Consider the following 15,950-nt stretch of genomic DNA (forward strand, 5'->3'; position numbering starts at 1 on the left):
TGGCCTTCTATTCCACGGTTGCGAACATTCTTTCTCCTCCCTTCAGGGCTCTGCCCGCCATCTTCTCATCCTCCCTGCCTGCATACTGCGTTGTGCCTATTAGCGGCAACACCAGAGGTCAGGGCACGCGCGTGACTGCGAGTTGCGGTGTCGCGCGTGCCCCTTGCCGCTGCCAGGTGGGCTCACCATTGCCGTCGTCGCCTGCCACCCTTCTTTGGTGTCGGAGAGCCGCTGCGCCATCACCGGATAAAGGCTGTCAGGGTTAGGTTCGGGGGTTTGGGTTCCGAGAGCCCTATCCCCACGGACCTCGAAGCTCAGAGGCGAGCCCGGCCCGAGCGCGAGCGGGGCGGCGAGGCGGGGGAGCGCCGTCGTTGATGGTGGGTATGGGCGGTGGACCAGGGCCACACAGAGGCATTGCGATTGGCTCGGTTTACGTAAGGCGGGATGGTACGGCGCGGCGACGAGGTTGCCGCCGGGAGCGAGGCGGGTGGCCGAGGCACCGGTGGCGGTGGGGCGGTACGGTGGGCCGTGGGTCGATGGTGGGGGAGTTTGTGGTCGCGTTAACAGGAGGGGGTGGTTGGGGCTTTTTGGCTACTGCACGGGTTCTTCGCAGTCGGTGGAGCGAGCCCCAGCACCTGCCTTCATATTAGCGAATTCAACTACAAAGTGTTGTGCGATCCCTGGTTCTCCTCGGTTGTGGTATCTTGTGTTTGTGGTAAAATGATGAAACTGCCGATCACAACAAACTCAAGCAAGCCACGGATGAGATATAACTCGATCGGAACCGTAGAGCTAGCTAGGAAGGCAATCCAGGTTAACCCAATTCACAGTGGCTCACCTGCTCTCTTGCCATGTGAAAGCAGGTTAGCAGGTCGTTGCCCCCAACCAACCCTGCTCCCGATCGATCGCCAACGGACGGAAGAACGAGCGATTGCACGGCACGGCCTTGCCGACTGGTTCCAATCCCCAACTTCCAAGTCCCGGCTGCTGTTATCTTATTTGCAGTAAATTAAAGCAAGGGAAACATTCAGACCTTGTATCTACCATTGAATTGTGACAGGGACAACTTTCCTCAGCTAACCACGGCGAACTGGGCTATCAAGCTAAACGAAATTGGGAAAAAGAACCTTTAGATTTCATAGCACTAGCCGTTTTGTTTTTTTCTAAATCTGTTTACTGTGGTCGGAGAAGACGAGAAAAAGTATATGCCATGATTTTTCTTATTCTGAAAACCTATGAAATGAAGAATAAAAAGCAGGTGTCCAGCAGCTAGTCCAGGGAGCAGGGACGTGCAGATCACCCAAAGTTGCACGCCCTATAGCTCGCTCTGACGTAGGAACAAGCATTTGGTACCACTTGTTTCTTTGCTGAATCTTTTTAGCCGTTGCTGATTTGCTACAACTCTAAAGAGCTTGCAGCATTTTGATTCCCTTTCCAGACCGGCTAAAGGTAGAGGATTATCTGCCTTATAATAAACCTTTGTAGTTGGATCTAATGGTATTTGTTTAACAAAAAGATTAAGATCTATAATTGTCACTGTTTGTTGATCTGTTGCACCAGCTGATGACTTAGAGAAGATTAGCATGTACATTACAGATATTTTTCGGCAATCAATCATTGACCAAAATTTTTTTGACTCTTTGTTGTATTTTGATTCATTCGTGATACCGCTTTGATAACAGCATGTGCTTTCTGTTCTAAGAACAAACAATAGCTGAAGAAATCTGTAACACCCGATTTACAAAAGGGCATAAACCGAGCAGTCATATACGTGCCAGGATCAAGTCACACGTATATACAACAGAATGAACAGTATATCACATCACATATCACGTAAAAAATATAATAAAACGAGTATGAATGTTATTTATTACATTAATGACAAAATGTCTGATACAAATATGCGGAAGCGCAGAACAAGTACGAAACTCTCTCTGAAACTGGGCACCACAGAGACGTCGACTGGGAGATGACCGCCTAGAAGTCCTCGTACTCCTGGAGGTTCTGAGTGAACTCCTCCGCGTCGCCGGGAGCTTAGCAGCAGTAGGGTGTCCCCAAAGAGAACAAGAGAAAAAGAGTAGAGTAAGCAAGAGTGAGTACACAACTTGTACTCAACAAGTGTAACACAAACTATGAGGCTCTAAGGTTGGCTGACTCAACTGCATTAGCTTTAAATCTTGGCAAAATTTTATTAAAGCTAATTACTACAAGTGGATGAATTATCATAAACCCAGTTACATAGAAATTAATCAAAATTAATTATGACCTACTGAGAACCAAACCAAACCACCCGGGGAACCACCTTAATGAAAAAGAGATAACCCACTAATCAAAAGGAGGATCTGGGCCGCTCATAACCGTGAGCACGGCTAGTATACCAGTTTTACATCTGCAGAGGTTGCACATCTTTACCCACAAGTCGTGAGCTACGCTAGTTGTTCATCACACTTCTGTAGGTGAGATGACTAGCAAACTCACTACGAGGCCGTTACAAAGAATCTCGTTGGTAAGGAGTAACCGCGAGGGTTGGATCGGCGACGATGGAGCAGGTCTAGTGGGCGTCAAGTCACAAAGCACAGATGAGGCCACTCAGTACGAGGGCCATAGAAGCTTACCACCCTTGCCCCGCAGGAAAGTTACTCCAAACCAAAAAGACCTAATTAGTAAGCCAAGACCGTCCCATTCCAGTCTTGTGGTAGCGCTGTTGTCCCAGGTTGTCGCTCTATGAACCGGTCCTTAGGGAGAGTGTCCAACCAAGCACTAAGCACCATGCTGGCCCCCTAAACCATATTTCTAAAAAAAACCAATTTTAACGAGACGTGAGCCACTCAAGCATAGAATACAGATGACCACTCTCAGAATTAAGTTGCATATACCATTAATCAAATTAATTAAAAAGGACCAAGTGTGTTATAGTGCGGCACCTAGCACAACTAACCAAAATGCAACCCAAGGGATATATATAAAGGATATAAAGTGACTAGAAAAGTCCTTATAGGCATACAATATTAAAATGCAGTATGAAAATGTATTTAAAAGTAATAGGCGGTTCATGTTATACTTGCCTTCCTCAAACTGCTCCTGCTGCTCGAAGTGTCCCGCGGAAGGTGGCTCCTGGTACTCCTCCGACTACTCAACGTCTACTCACGATCGCAACGCCAAAACAAAGTCCAGCACATACACATACATGCAAACAAGGCAAAAACTAAGAAACAGTACAACAATACATAAAAACAGCAAACAAAACTGAGCTAGAACTATTCTACGCGTTACAACGATCGCGTGGACATAAAGAACGCCTGAAACGGAGCTAGAACGCGAAATCTAGGGCTAAAACAAGGTTTAAGGACTAAACTACGAGAAAACTGGAACTACAGGGGTTCTGCGCAAAAACCAGAGACCTAAACATAATTAAAGGTTAGATCTAGGGTCTGACATGCAAAAAGACAGGAACTGGACGGCGGGTTTGAAAACTGGAAAGCTCATTGGCCTAAACGCTAAAAACAGGGCTGATCTGGAATTATTTTTGAACTAGACAGGACGCGGATTGATTCAAGAAAAAGCCAGGGACTCTTTAGCAAAGTTTCCAGGCCGAACCGTTACCAAGGGGTCCGGATCGTCGGATCGCGATCGAACGACTCGGATCATAACGGTTCAGGATCTAATCGTGAGCTTCGGCTTCAGATCGGACGGCTGGAAAACGTTGACGCGCGGGATGGTGGCACAGGGGCACCGGAACAGGGTCCCCGAGGCGGCGCGCGTCTGGATCTCGCCGGAGTAAACCGAATTTGATCGTCCGGGGGTCAAATCATCCCGAGCTTGGGTCTGGGATGATCTACGCGGTACGCATAATCTACTGGCGGCCTTGGCTGGGCTCGGGGAGGCCTGCAACAGCGAGCGCGGCGGTGGCGGCAGGTCTGCGCGGTGGAACACGCCGGTGAGCGCGTGCGCGAGCAGCTCTGGGCATGGGAACGGCTGCGAACGGGTGTAAGGATCACCGGGGTGTCCGACCCAAGAGGGGGAGGGGGTGAATAGGGTCGCTAATCGCTTTTTAACCTAGGGCTCAAACTACTTGCATAAGATAAACCTAACATGTCCTATACATACTCGTTATGACTAAGGTTTATCTTTGCTATTCTCTACTTACCCCAAAATACTTGCAACCTATAACCAATCCTAATCAAACTAACTAGGAAAGTAGAGGCACGCAAGGTAGAGTAAATGCGGAAACGTAATATGGTAAGTAAAGAGGTAAGTGCAAGAGGGATGCAAACTCCCGACTAGACACGGTCATGTAACGTGGTTCGTCACAAACGCCTACGTCCACGGGACACCGAGGCTCTTCCGATCACCGTCTTGCACTACGCCACCAAGGCGATGCCGGCAAGCAAAGGCAAGTGCCCACAATACACCGAGTCTCGTGCACCACCACCGTCTCTCTCGGTCACCCAGCCGAAATCCACTACGGAGCTTCTCCACCAAGGAGGGGGTCTCCTCTTCCCCCGCACAAAGTGTCGTTGCCACTCCACACCAAGTCGGAGGGTCACACGACGGATTACAAGGATTGCTTGCCGCATCAAGACTCTCTCAAGGGAGCTCTTGCAAGAACTAATCCCTATTACAAGCACTAAGCACTCTCACAAGTGTGCTTAAGCCTATATGATGTACAATGAAGCTCTACGGTGGTTGGAGATGATCTTTGGCTCTTGTATACTTCCTTAGTCTCCAGCAACCTCAAATGAGTCGTGGGGTGGCATATATATAGCCCAACCCTCCAAACTAGCCGTTGGGAAAAAGGCTGACGAAATCCCTTAACGCCGGTTAAACCGATGCTCCAGTTTTTGTCATCACCGGTTTAACCGGTGAGTGTATTTTCCCAGCAACTAGCCGTTACAATCTTCCAACGGCTATTTGATCAATCGTCCGACGCTCTCAAAATTAACGTCGGTTTAACCGGTGAGTGCAAGCTTAGAAACCCCCCGAAAAATGGAGTCTCTGGACAACTGCACCGACACTCACTTTTTCTTTATCGTCGGTTTAACCGGTGCCTCTGGGTCAGTCTTCACTTCAAGTCATTGCACCGACGAGTTGTCTTCAGGCATCGTCGGTTCAACCGGCACAAAACCCTAGTCAGCTTTCTGGGTCCATTGCACCGATGAGTACAATTTGCCTAACGTCGGTTTAACCGGTGCCTAACGTCAGTTTAACCGGTGATAGCAAATTGTCTCTGTCTTGTTCGTTTTGACTTGAATTTCTTCACGGTCTCTTCAATTCTTGTCCCTTGGAACCCCCGTAGGGGTGGCCCTTCGGGCCTAGCTACTCCTATCATCTCTTTGTCATCACTTGAACCTAAAAGCCTGAGAATGGTCATCTTAATAATTATATTAGTCCAAGTGTTGTGTTGTCTATATCAATCACCAAAACATTATATTAAAATATGGCATGAGAGGCCATTTTCGCTACAACGGGTGTGTGTGCATGCGCAAGGCCAAAACAACGCGAAAACGGGGTCGGTGCGATGCTGTACAGGGCTGAAGGGGCAAGGCCGCGGCGGAGCAGCAGCGGCGGAGCGCTGGCAACGGCGTTCCGGCCTTGGGACCGGCCTACGGGCCACTACATCTAGCGCAAAAGGAAGGATAGGGTAGGTGGAAGCTCACCGAGGGCCTGGAGTGGAGAAGGCTGCAGCGCAGGACGGCCGACGTTGAGGTCTAGCGGCGGCGCTCGACGGAGCTCGGGGAGGAGGTCGCTGCAGGGGTGCTCCGGGGTCCTGGCTCCAGGGCTCGATGCGGGGGTGATCCTGTGGAAGTGTTGCGGGGGCTAGGGTGGCCTGAACATCGCTGGCGGTGTGGAACTGCGGCGGCAGAGGAAACTCACCTGCGGCGGATCTCGGTCAAATTCCGGCGAGGGCGCGGCTCGGACCGGGGCAAGCGGGCTCAGGGTGAAACCTGGGCTCGGGGCGGAGATCTGGCGGGGGTCGGCACGAGCGGTGGCGCGGCAGGGCAGCGTGGTCGCGGCGGCGCGGCCGCGGCGGCGTGGAGCTTCTGCATGGCGGAGCTTGGCAGGGGCGGTGGCGCAGAGGCGCGGGGCGGCACTGGGGTGGCAAGATAGGGCTCTGGTGGGTGCGCAGGGGCCAATTAAAGGCCTGCGGTGATTCTGGGCATGCGTGCACACTGGAAGCGGCTGCGGTGATCGTGGCGGAGCAGATCACGCAAGAAGCGCATCGCGCTAACCGCACGGCTTGATCCCGGGGCCTCGGCGCGTAGCTTCCAGAAGGCGGGGCGGGGTGCGCTGAGGCTGGCCGGTGGCCCTGCAGGGTCGGGGTGGTCCACGGGCAGGCGAGAGAGCAGGCGGAGCGGAGCTGAGCTGGAGCTCGGGCGCGGCACGGAGAAAGCAATGGAGGAAGAAGGAAGCGCCGACAGCTGGGCCCGGAGTGTCGGTGAGAGAGAGGAGGCAGCGGCAACGCACAGTCTGCTGGGAAAGGGCGCCGGCATGTGGGCCCGCCCTGTCAGTGAAGAGGGCGTGCGCGTGCCGTGCGCTGGAGCGGCTTGAGCGGGTGGCAAGCTGGGCCCGCGGGAGGAAGCGGGCTGGCGCAGGAGGGAAGAATGAGTGCGACTGGCCGGCTGGGATGCTGGGTTGGGTTTGGTTTCTTCTCCTTTTCTATTTTTTTTCCAAACTTCACTCAAATCTATTTGAATTCAAAAGAAATTTGAATTCAAACACCTATGCACTCAACCAAATAAAACGTATGCACCAGCATGAATGCACAAACAAGTTTAAACCTAGAAAAATTTTAATTACTTGTGAAAGAAAATTAAATTAAATATAAGGCTAAGCATAATAAACCTTAGAAAATTAAATAAAGCCAATTAAATTTATTATTAAATACTGAAATTTAAATTAGGGTGTTACAAAATCTCCAAAGATTCAGCGTTCTTGGCATCAGAGGGAAGATCAACTATCTCCTCTGGCACTTCTGCTTGCCGAAACTGAACTTCCATAATTCTTTGAGCTGAAATTTGCCAAACTTGTGTTATATCGTTTGCTTTATGTTCATCTTTTCATGATCAGATCAGCTCCTCCCCAAGACCGATAATCTTTGTGGTGCCAATCGATTAAGCTGAATGCTAAGCTACAATAATGTCATGGTTTCAATTCTCCAGCCGACGAGTATGGAAGTGATCCTGAAGCTCTCCCTTGCTCTACTGCTTCTTGCGTCGCAGCATGCCCCGGCAACCGCGGTTGTTCCTGGCTTAGTGCCGGAGACACTGCGGCGACGTCGAGATGCTCTACCCGTTCGGCATCGGCTCGCACCTCGCAGTGCTCGCAGTCCAGGTACTTCAACGTCAGCTTGCACATCGAAGCAGCTGATCAGGGACTTAGCTTCCTACATTCATACGCATCTCCCCCGATTCTACATGGTGATGTGAAGACCACCAACATTCTGCTCAATGACAACTACATGGCCAAAGTGTCGGACTTTGGAGCCTCCATTCTAGTCCCATCTGACAACGAGCAGTACGTGACTGTGGTTCAAGGTACCTGTGGTTACCTTGACCCTGAATACATGCAGACATGCCAACTTACCGATAAGAGTGATGTCTACAGCTTCGGCACCATCCTTCTAGAGGTGCTCACCGGGCAGGTTCCGCTGAAACTGAATGGTCCTGAGGAGCAAAGGAGCTTGACATCAAATTTTCTGACCGCCATGAAGGAGAATAAACTTGATGCAGTGTTGGCAAGACATATAAAGGGGGCAAAAGAGCAACGAGTTAGTCACGGGGCTCGCAGCGCTAGCCAAACAATGCCTGGATATGCGCGGTAGCAATAGGTGCGAACACAAAGTTGATATGTGCCCTTGTGGTTCGAGCCTGATGATGAGTGATTATTAGCGGACTAGCGTTTCGGGTTGAGTTTGCGGACTAACCGTGCCGTGAGTTGTGTCGTGCAACGTGTTTTTTGGCTTGTGGTGCACAGGCGTGGAAGTCAGCGGCGGTGGTCGGCGGCGAAGGTCATGCGGGTTCGTATCGATGGACCGGGAGCGGTGAAGGACGGATGCTAGGCTTGGACCGAGGGACCAGGAGGCCGGGCGACTAGCTGCGGTGACTGATGTCTGGGGACATCAACGAGCGCAAGAGTACACGGGGTGACTGTGTTGACCAAGTCAAGACGGCGGTCGTGCAAGTCGAGCGGAGGCTCGAGAAGACTTGGCTCCCGAGCGTTCGAGGACGATGGTGGCACGCGTCGAGGATTGGAAGATCGATAGACGGTTTTCGGGTTTGGGCCTCAAAATCCGCGGTAGGACTCTGGCAGTAATCGGGGCGGAGTGCCCGAGGAGGTCGGAGGACAGGTGGCAGGATCGCGAAGCTTGCGTCGAGACGAAGCAAAATCGTGAAGTCACCGTGTCCGTCCGATGCTCCGAAAAAATTGGACCAAAATGCCCCTGGGCGTGTAATAAATATAGTTATTATTGTAGGGGTACTTTAGTCATTTTGGATTAGAGATGGGTGGATAAGAAGGGGAGTGACTGTCACTGTCGATAGCCTTTTCCTTCTCCCCCGTCGCCCCTTCTCCCTGTTTTTTTTGGTTGTTTTCTACTTCCCCATTCCTCTTCTCTCTAGGTTTAGAAATTGAGGATGAATCCTTGAATCTTAGCACTGAAATTTGATGGGAATGGAGGCCCATCCCTCCTGTGTTTCCGTTGATTTAATTCTCTGTCCCTTTGTCTTGGATTTCGCTTTGGATTTTTAAATCGCCTTTTGTCTGTTCTTGCGCAGGTCTTGTAGGGGCCAGGCTCAAGATGACAACGGGTAAAATCTACGTGGATACTAATTTCAGAGACCCACACCCGCAAGCCAAAACTCGTGCCCGCATCTATGCCCGCAACCCACGACGGGTAGAAACCCAAACTCGTACCCGCTGTCCGCGGATACCCGCGGGCACACCTATGTACCCGCAAACTTTAAAAAATCAAGCATAAAATTTAATTTAACAGCAAGCAAAAATTAATATATATAGCAAACACAATCTGCAATTAAAGAAGAGTCATTGTTGCACACAAACAAGAATCATTGTTGCATGCAGATTAACACAAATAATAGGGGAGCGTTGCCTGCTGGGAGGGAATCGGCCAATCAGGGGCCTAGGCGCCTGGCTGCCTGGCCGAGCGGCCGCCTGCGCGCGTCGCCTCTGGGCAAGGAGCGAGGGCGTCGGGGGCCGCCTGGGCACCTGCGCTAGCCTGAGCACCTGCGCTAGCCTGGGCACGTGGCCTGGGACCGAGCTGCGAGGAGGACCGGAGGAGGGAGGGGCGGAGGCCGGAGGCCGGAGGGGCTGTTGGAGTTAAGGATGGCAACGGGTCGGGTTCGGTTCGGGTGGAGTGTCTGGGCACCCAAACCCGAAACCCGAATTTGAAACCCAAACCCGCCCCGAACTTCAATTCGGGTCGAAATCTATCCCCGAAACCGAAACCCGCGGGTACCCGAAAACCGACGGATAATCCGAAACCCGAATATTTTTTCCCCTCCTGGATCCAGTTGCGGCCGATTTCCCCATCCGACCCCGAGCTCCCTGGCGAGCGCCGCCTCGCCGGCCCTGCGTGCCACCCTCTGATCCCCTCCCTGCGCGCCACTCTTCCCTCGCCGCCTCGCCGGCCGCTCGACCCTCGCCACGCCGCCCGGTCGTCGCCGCGCCGCGCAGCCCGGTCCTCACCGCGACGCTCCAAGAAACCGCCCAAGATCCGCGGAGGTCGCTGCCTCGCCACCCATCCTCTCCGTGCCGGCCATCCGCTGCCCCCCTCCTCGCCCCATCCACGCTACCCCCTGCCTCGGTGGAGTAGCAGGGCCGGGCCGCGCGAGCGCTGGCGGCCCCTCCAGGAGCCTTGCCACGCCCCCAGATCCGCGCGGCTTGGTCACGAACCACCGCCGCCCCGACCGGGGCCCTTGGGAGCGCCGAGCGCCGGTGGCCCCGGAGGAGGGGAGTAGGTCCGTCGCGCCATGGCCGTCGCTCCGCCCTTTGGGCCGCCGGGGGCCGCGGCTGCGGCCGAGCTTCGCACACTGCCAGGGGCCGGGGCCGAGCTCCGCCCATCGCGTCGCCGGTCAAGCCGCGGTCATGCGAGCGCCGGGCGGGATGCAGGCGCCCCGTCGCGGCATCGGGCAGGATTGGGGAGGCAGGCGGCGGCGGCTAGGGAGCTGACGGGGTGAGGTGTGGGTGAGGGTGGGAATAGGGTTTCTAGGCTTATATAGTTATGGATATTAGTTGGGCTTCTATTGGGCTGGTTGTTTTCGGAGGCCCAATGGAGCTCCGCGGGTACATTTTAAAACCCGCACCAAACCCGAAATATTTCGGATATCCGAACCCGCAAATCCGCGGGCGAAGATCGAAACCCGAACCCAAAACCCGAAAACCCGAAAACCGCGGATACCCGCCCCGAACCCGATCCGCTGCCATCCATAGTTGGAGTAATGGGCTTGGCCCATTACTTCTAAAGCATTAAAAAAATTTAAAGCCCACTATTAATGCTAGGGAATCAATGCTTAATTCCGTACCGGAAATTGAGGAGGATCTCAACCGACTTAAAAGGTGGACTTCGTGTACACCACTTGTGAAGCCGGTAAGAGGAGGACGGTGAACCACACGCGCGCGCGCTCGCTCGCCTCGCCGGGCCGGGCTGGGCCGTGGCCGAGACGAGACGAGGCCGGACGTGACGTGCAGGTGCGGTGCGGTGCGATGTGCTGAGATGAGAAGGATGTTTTGCAGTAAAGAGTATTAAAACAGAGGGTTAATGTCGTCACTAATGACCGGACATTGAAGGCTCTTTACGACGTCCAGGTTCGTTGAACCTGAGGCACATTAACTGCCGCTCATCAAAGCCATTCATGACGTCCAGGTTCGTTGAACCTGAGGCATATCGTGCCTATATAAACCAGCACCCTCTCCTCTCATCCTCACTCATCTCAAGCACTCATCCAGGTACTCCTCTTCAGGAGACCTCTCCCTTCTCCCTCAGCTGCTTTCTGCCTTCCCCACCGCTAGCACTGCGCGCACAGGTCTAGCGAGAGCAGGGCCTCCGGAACCTCTGCTCGCTGAAGGTCCTGCACGGGACGCGGGCAATTAGGTTTTTGGGGAGCGTCTTGACGCGACTGCTCGCTCCCTGAACGACTCCTTCGTCTACTTCCCGGCGTAACCGCTCGTGCGAACGACTACTTCGTTTACTTCCCAGCGTAACCGTTCGTGGGACTGCACTGCGAACATCTTCCTGCATCGACATAGTTCGGCTACTTCGAGCAAGACCAGTCGAATAGCATGTCTATTCCAGCTGGTAACGGCGCAACCGGTGCCTCCGGCACTGGTCCCGCCTTGGGGTACTTACTAAACCTACTCTGGTTTAATTCTTTGTTCATGCTTATTAGTGAGAATAACATGAACACATGCACATATCTTGTACACACATTATCACTCATCTATATCATGAAATTGATATTAATATTTGGAATTAAAATATACCGAAAATTGCCTAGATATCTAACAATCCAAAAACCTAATTGTGTTAATAGTCTTTCGGTATCTAGCTTTGCTGCATCAATCAAACCACCACCTTTTGATGGTTCAAATTACAAACGTTGGCAGGAGCGGCTTATACTGTGGTTAACACTATCGAGAGTGATCCATGTGAAAGAGGGTAAGCCTGAACAATTCTCTCCAGAGGAAGGGAGTGCGTTCGATGAGGCTGATATCCTCTTTCGAGGCTTGATCATTAGTGTTCTCGGTGATAACCTGGTGGATTCTTATATCCGGCTGCCAACTGGCAAAGCATTGTGGGATGCTCTTGAGGCTCAATATGGAGTATCTGACGCCGGGAGTGAGTTGTATATCATGGAGCAGTTCCTTGAGTACAGGATGGTCGAAGACCGTTCTGTAGTGGAACAAGCTCATGAAATACATACTCTAGCAAAAGATCTCAAAAATTGCAGCAAAGAGTCCCCATGTGTGTTACCCAATAAGTTTGTGGCCGGAGGTATAATCTCTAAGCTGCCACCTTTTTGGATGGACTTTGCTACTTCTCTAAAACACAAGAGACAGGAGTTCACAATAGATGGACTCATAGGGACTCTTGATGTTGAGGAGAAGGCGAGAGCAAAGGACATACGTGGGAAAGGAGTTGTTGGTGCTTCAAGTGCCAATCTTGTTCAGAAGAACAACTCCCACAAGAACAAGAAAAAGCCACCGCAGAACCAACCAAAGACTAAGAAGACAACCACTTTTAAGAAGAAGAAGAAGACGGGAGCTTGCTATGTGTGCGCTAGTACGGATCACTTTGCTGCAAAGTGTCCGAACCGCAAAGGCAACGACTCCGCCAACATGGTTATTAGCGAGCCTGGAGGAACTTCGGGGTACGGTAATTTATTACCTACTGTTCTTTCAGTCTTTGGTTCACCCGAGTGGTGGGTTGACACTGGTGCTAATATTCATGTTTGTGCTGATGCTTCTTTGTTCTCTTCTTACCAGACCGGCGGGACTTCCTCCTTGCTGATGGGGAACGGATCACATGCGCGTGTTCTTGGTGTTGGTACGGTAAATCTGAAGTTTACTTCGGGGAAGACCGTGCAGCTGAATAACGTGCAGCATGTCCCCACCATCAAGAAGAATTTAGTCAGCAGCTCTCTACTGTGTAGAGATGGTTTCAAATTAGTCTTTGAGTCCAATAAATGTATCTTGTCTAAGTTTGGTACTTTTGTTGGAAAAGGTTATGAAAGCGGAGGCTTGTTCCGTCTTTCTTTGTCAGATGTTTGTAATAAAATTGCATACAATGTTATTAACGTTGATGAAACAAATATTTGGCATTCGAGGCTTTGTCACGTTAATTTTGGTTGTATGATGCGCTTAGCTAATTTGAGCTTAATTCCAAAGTTCACTTTTGTCAAAAATTCTAAGTGTCATGTATGTGTTGAATCAAAACAAACTCGTAAGCCTCATAAGACCACGGAGGCAAGGAGCTTGGCACCCTTAGAATTAATTCATTCCGATTTGTGCGAAATGAATGGAGTGTTGACAAAAGGTGGTAAAACATATTTCATGACTTTGATTGATGATAGTACTAGATTTTGTTACATCTATTTGTTGAAGTCAAAAGATGAAGCTTTACACTACTTTAAAATCTATAAAGCTGAAGTAGAAAACCAACTTGAGAGAAAGATCAAAAGAGTTAGGTCAGATCGTGGTGGCGAGTATTTTTCAAATTTATTTACTTTATTCTGCGAGGAACATGATATTATTCATGAAAGGACGCCTCCCTATTCACCTCAGTCAAATGGGGTTGCCGAAAGAAAAAACCGCACTCTAACGGATTTGGTTAACGCCATGTTAGATACAGCGGGACTTTCCAAGGAATGGTGGGGTGAGGCTATATTGACTGCATGTCATGTCCTAAACCGTGTTGCTACAAAGAATAAAGAGATAACTCCATTCGAGGAATGGGAGAAGAAAAGGCCAACACTGTCATACTTACGTACATGGGGTTGTTTGGCAAAAGTGAGTGTGCCAATAACCAAGAAACGTAAGCTTGGACCTAAAACTGTGGATTGTATCTTTCTAGGTTATGCTATTCACAGCGTTGGATATAGATTTTTAATAGTGAAATCTGGAGTACCTGACATGCATGTTGGTACTATAATGGAGTCCAGAGATGCTACATTTTTTGAAAACATTTTTCCCATGAGAGATGAAACAAGTTCATCTAGGCAAGAGTTCATCGAGGATGATGGCTCTGCTGAGCCGATAGAACACAATGAACATACACTTGTAGAAAATCCTGAGGAGGATAACAATGATGCTCCAAGAAAGAGCAAGAGACAAAGGACTGTAAAGTCTTTTGGTGATGATTTCATTGTATACCTCATAGATGATACATCCAGAACCATAGAAGAGGCATATTCATCTCCTGATGCTGACTATTGGAAGGAAGTAGTAAGGAGTGAGATGGATTCTATTATGTCTAATGGAACCTGGGAGGTCGTTGAACGTCCTTATGGATGTAAACCGGTTGGATGCAAGTGGGTGTTCAAGAAAAAGCTTAGGCCAGATGGTACTATTGAAAAGTACAAGGCTAGGCTTGTGGCCAAGGGTTATACCCAAAAAGAAGGAGAAGATTTCTTCGACACTTATTCACCAGTTGCCCAATTGACCACAATTCGAGTGTTACTTTCCCTGGCAGCCTCTTATGGTCTTCTCGTTCATCAGATGGACGTTAAGACGGCTTTCCTCAATGGAGAGTTAGAAGAGGAGATCTATATGGATCAGCCGGATGGGTTTGTATCAAAGGGTCAAGAAGGAATGATTTGTAAGTTGTCAAAATCTTTATATGGTCTCAAGCAAGCGCCTAAGCAGTGGCATGAAAAATTTGATAGATCTTTGACCTCTGCCGGCTTTGTTGTGAACGAAGCTGACAGATGTGTGTACTATCGCTATGGTGGGGCTGAAAGAGTGATTTTGTGCTTGTATGTGGATGACATACTGATCTTTGGTAGCCTTAATGTGATTAAGGAAGTCAAAGAGTTTTTATCTCAAAATTTTGAGATGAAGGATCTGGGAGAAGCTGATGTTATCCTTAATATAAAACTGGTAAAAGAGATCAATGGTGGGGTGATTCTTACACAGTCTCACTATGTGGAGAAGGTGTTAAGTCGCTTTGGTTATAGCGACTATAAACCTGTCTCAACACCATATGATGCCAGTTTAATTCTTAGAAAGAACAAAAGGATAATGCGAGATCAGCTGAGATATTCTCAGATCATTGGTTCATTAATGTATTTAGCGAGCGCTACAAGACCTGACATCTCGTTTGCTGTAAGCAAACTGAGCCGGTTTGTTTCAAACCCGGGAGATGATCATTGGAAGGCTCTTGAAAGAGTAATGCGCTATCTGAAGGGGACAATGAACTATGGAATTCACTACACCGGGTACCCAAGGGTACTAGAAGGGTATAGTGATTCAAATTGGATTTCTGATGCTGATGAGATAAAGGCCACAAGTGGATATGTGTTTACACTTGGTGGTGGAGCAGTTTCCTGGAAGTCTTGCAAGCAGACCATCTTAACGAGGTCAACTATGGAAGCAGAACTCACAGCATTAGATACCGCCACTGTTGAGGCTGAGTGGCTTCGTGAGCTCCTTATGGACTTGCCGATAGTTGAAAAACCGTTACCGGCAATCCTAATGAACTGTGACAATCAAACGGTAATTGTCAAGGTGAATAGTTCAAAGGATAACATGAAGTCATCTAGACATGTGAAAAGGCAGTTGAAATCTGTCAGAAAATTGAGAAACTCCGGAGTTATAGCCCTGGACTATGTTCAGACGGCTAAAAATCTGGCAGATCAGTTTACAAAGGGTCTTTCACGAAATGTGATAGACAATGCATCTATGGAATTGGGCTTGAGACCCACGTGAGTCATTCTATAGTAGAAACCTGTCCTATGTGATCGGAGATCCCGTGAATTAGGATGGTGAAACAAACTAAAGTCTGACTGTGAGAAGAGAACCTTTGTGAAAAGGGCTCATTCTGTGTATAAGGTGCATTTCTCTTCTAATCTGTATGGCAGGTTGGTCTATACTTTAATGTGTGCCAGGTGGTTTTTTTAAACAAATGAGTTGTTTTTTTGAAACAAAGATGTTGTCCTACAGAACATCTAAAAGGAACACACCTATATGAGTTTGACCACTGGTCATGGTCTATGAGAATTGGGTATTCTCTAGAAATTCATGAAGGGCCTGGAGTATGACTTATAAGCTCCAAACCGCGGGGATGCTTTTGCAGCCTAGTACTAGTGTAGGGCTCTGGTCAAACTTGTTTGCACAAAACTGGCAATTCAAGGCATAGTCCATTGCACAGTTGTGAATAAGTGTAGCCTTTGTCCTAGATGGAAGTTCAACTTAACAGTCTCTGTCGAATACTGGTA

Source organism: Panicum virgatum, chromosome 2N (assembly GCF_016808335.1).
Source record: "Panicum virgatum strain AP13 chromosome 2N, P.virgatum_v5, whole genome shotgun sequence".
NCBI classification, from domain to species: Eukaryota; Viridiplantae; Streptophyta; class Magnoliopsida; order Poales; family Poaceae; genus Panicum; species Panicum virgatum.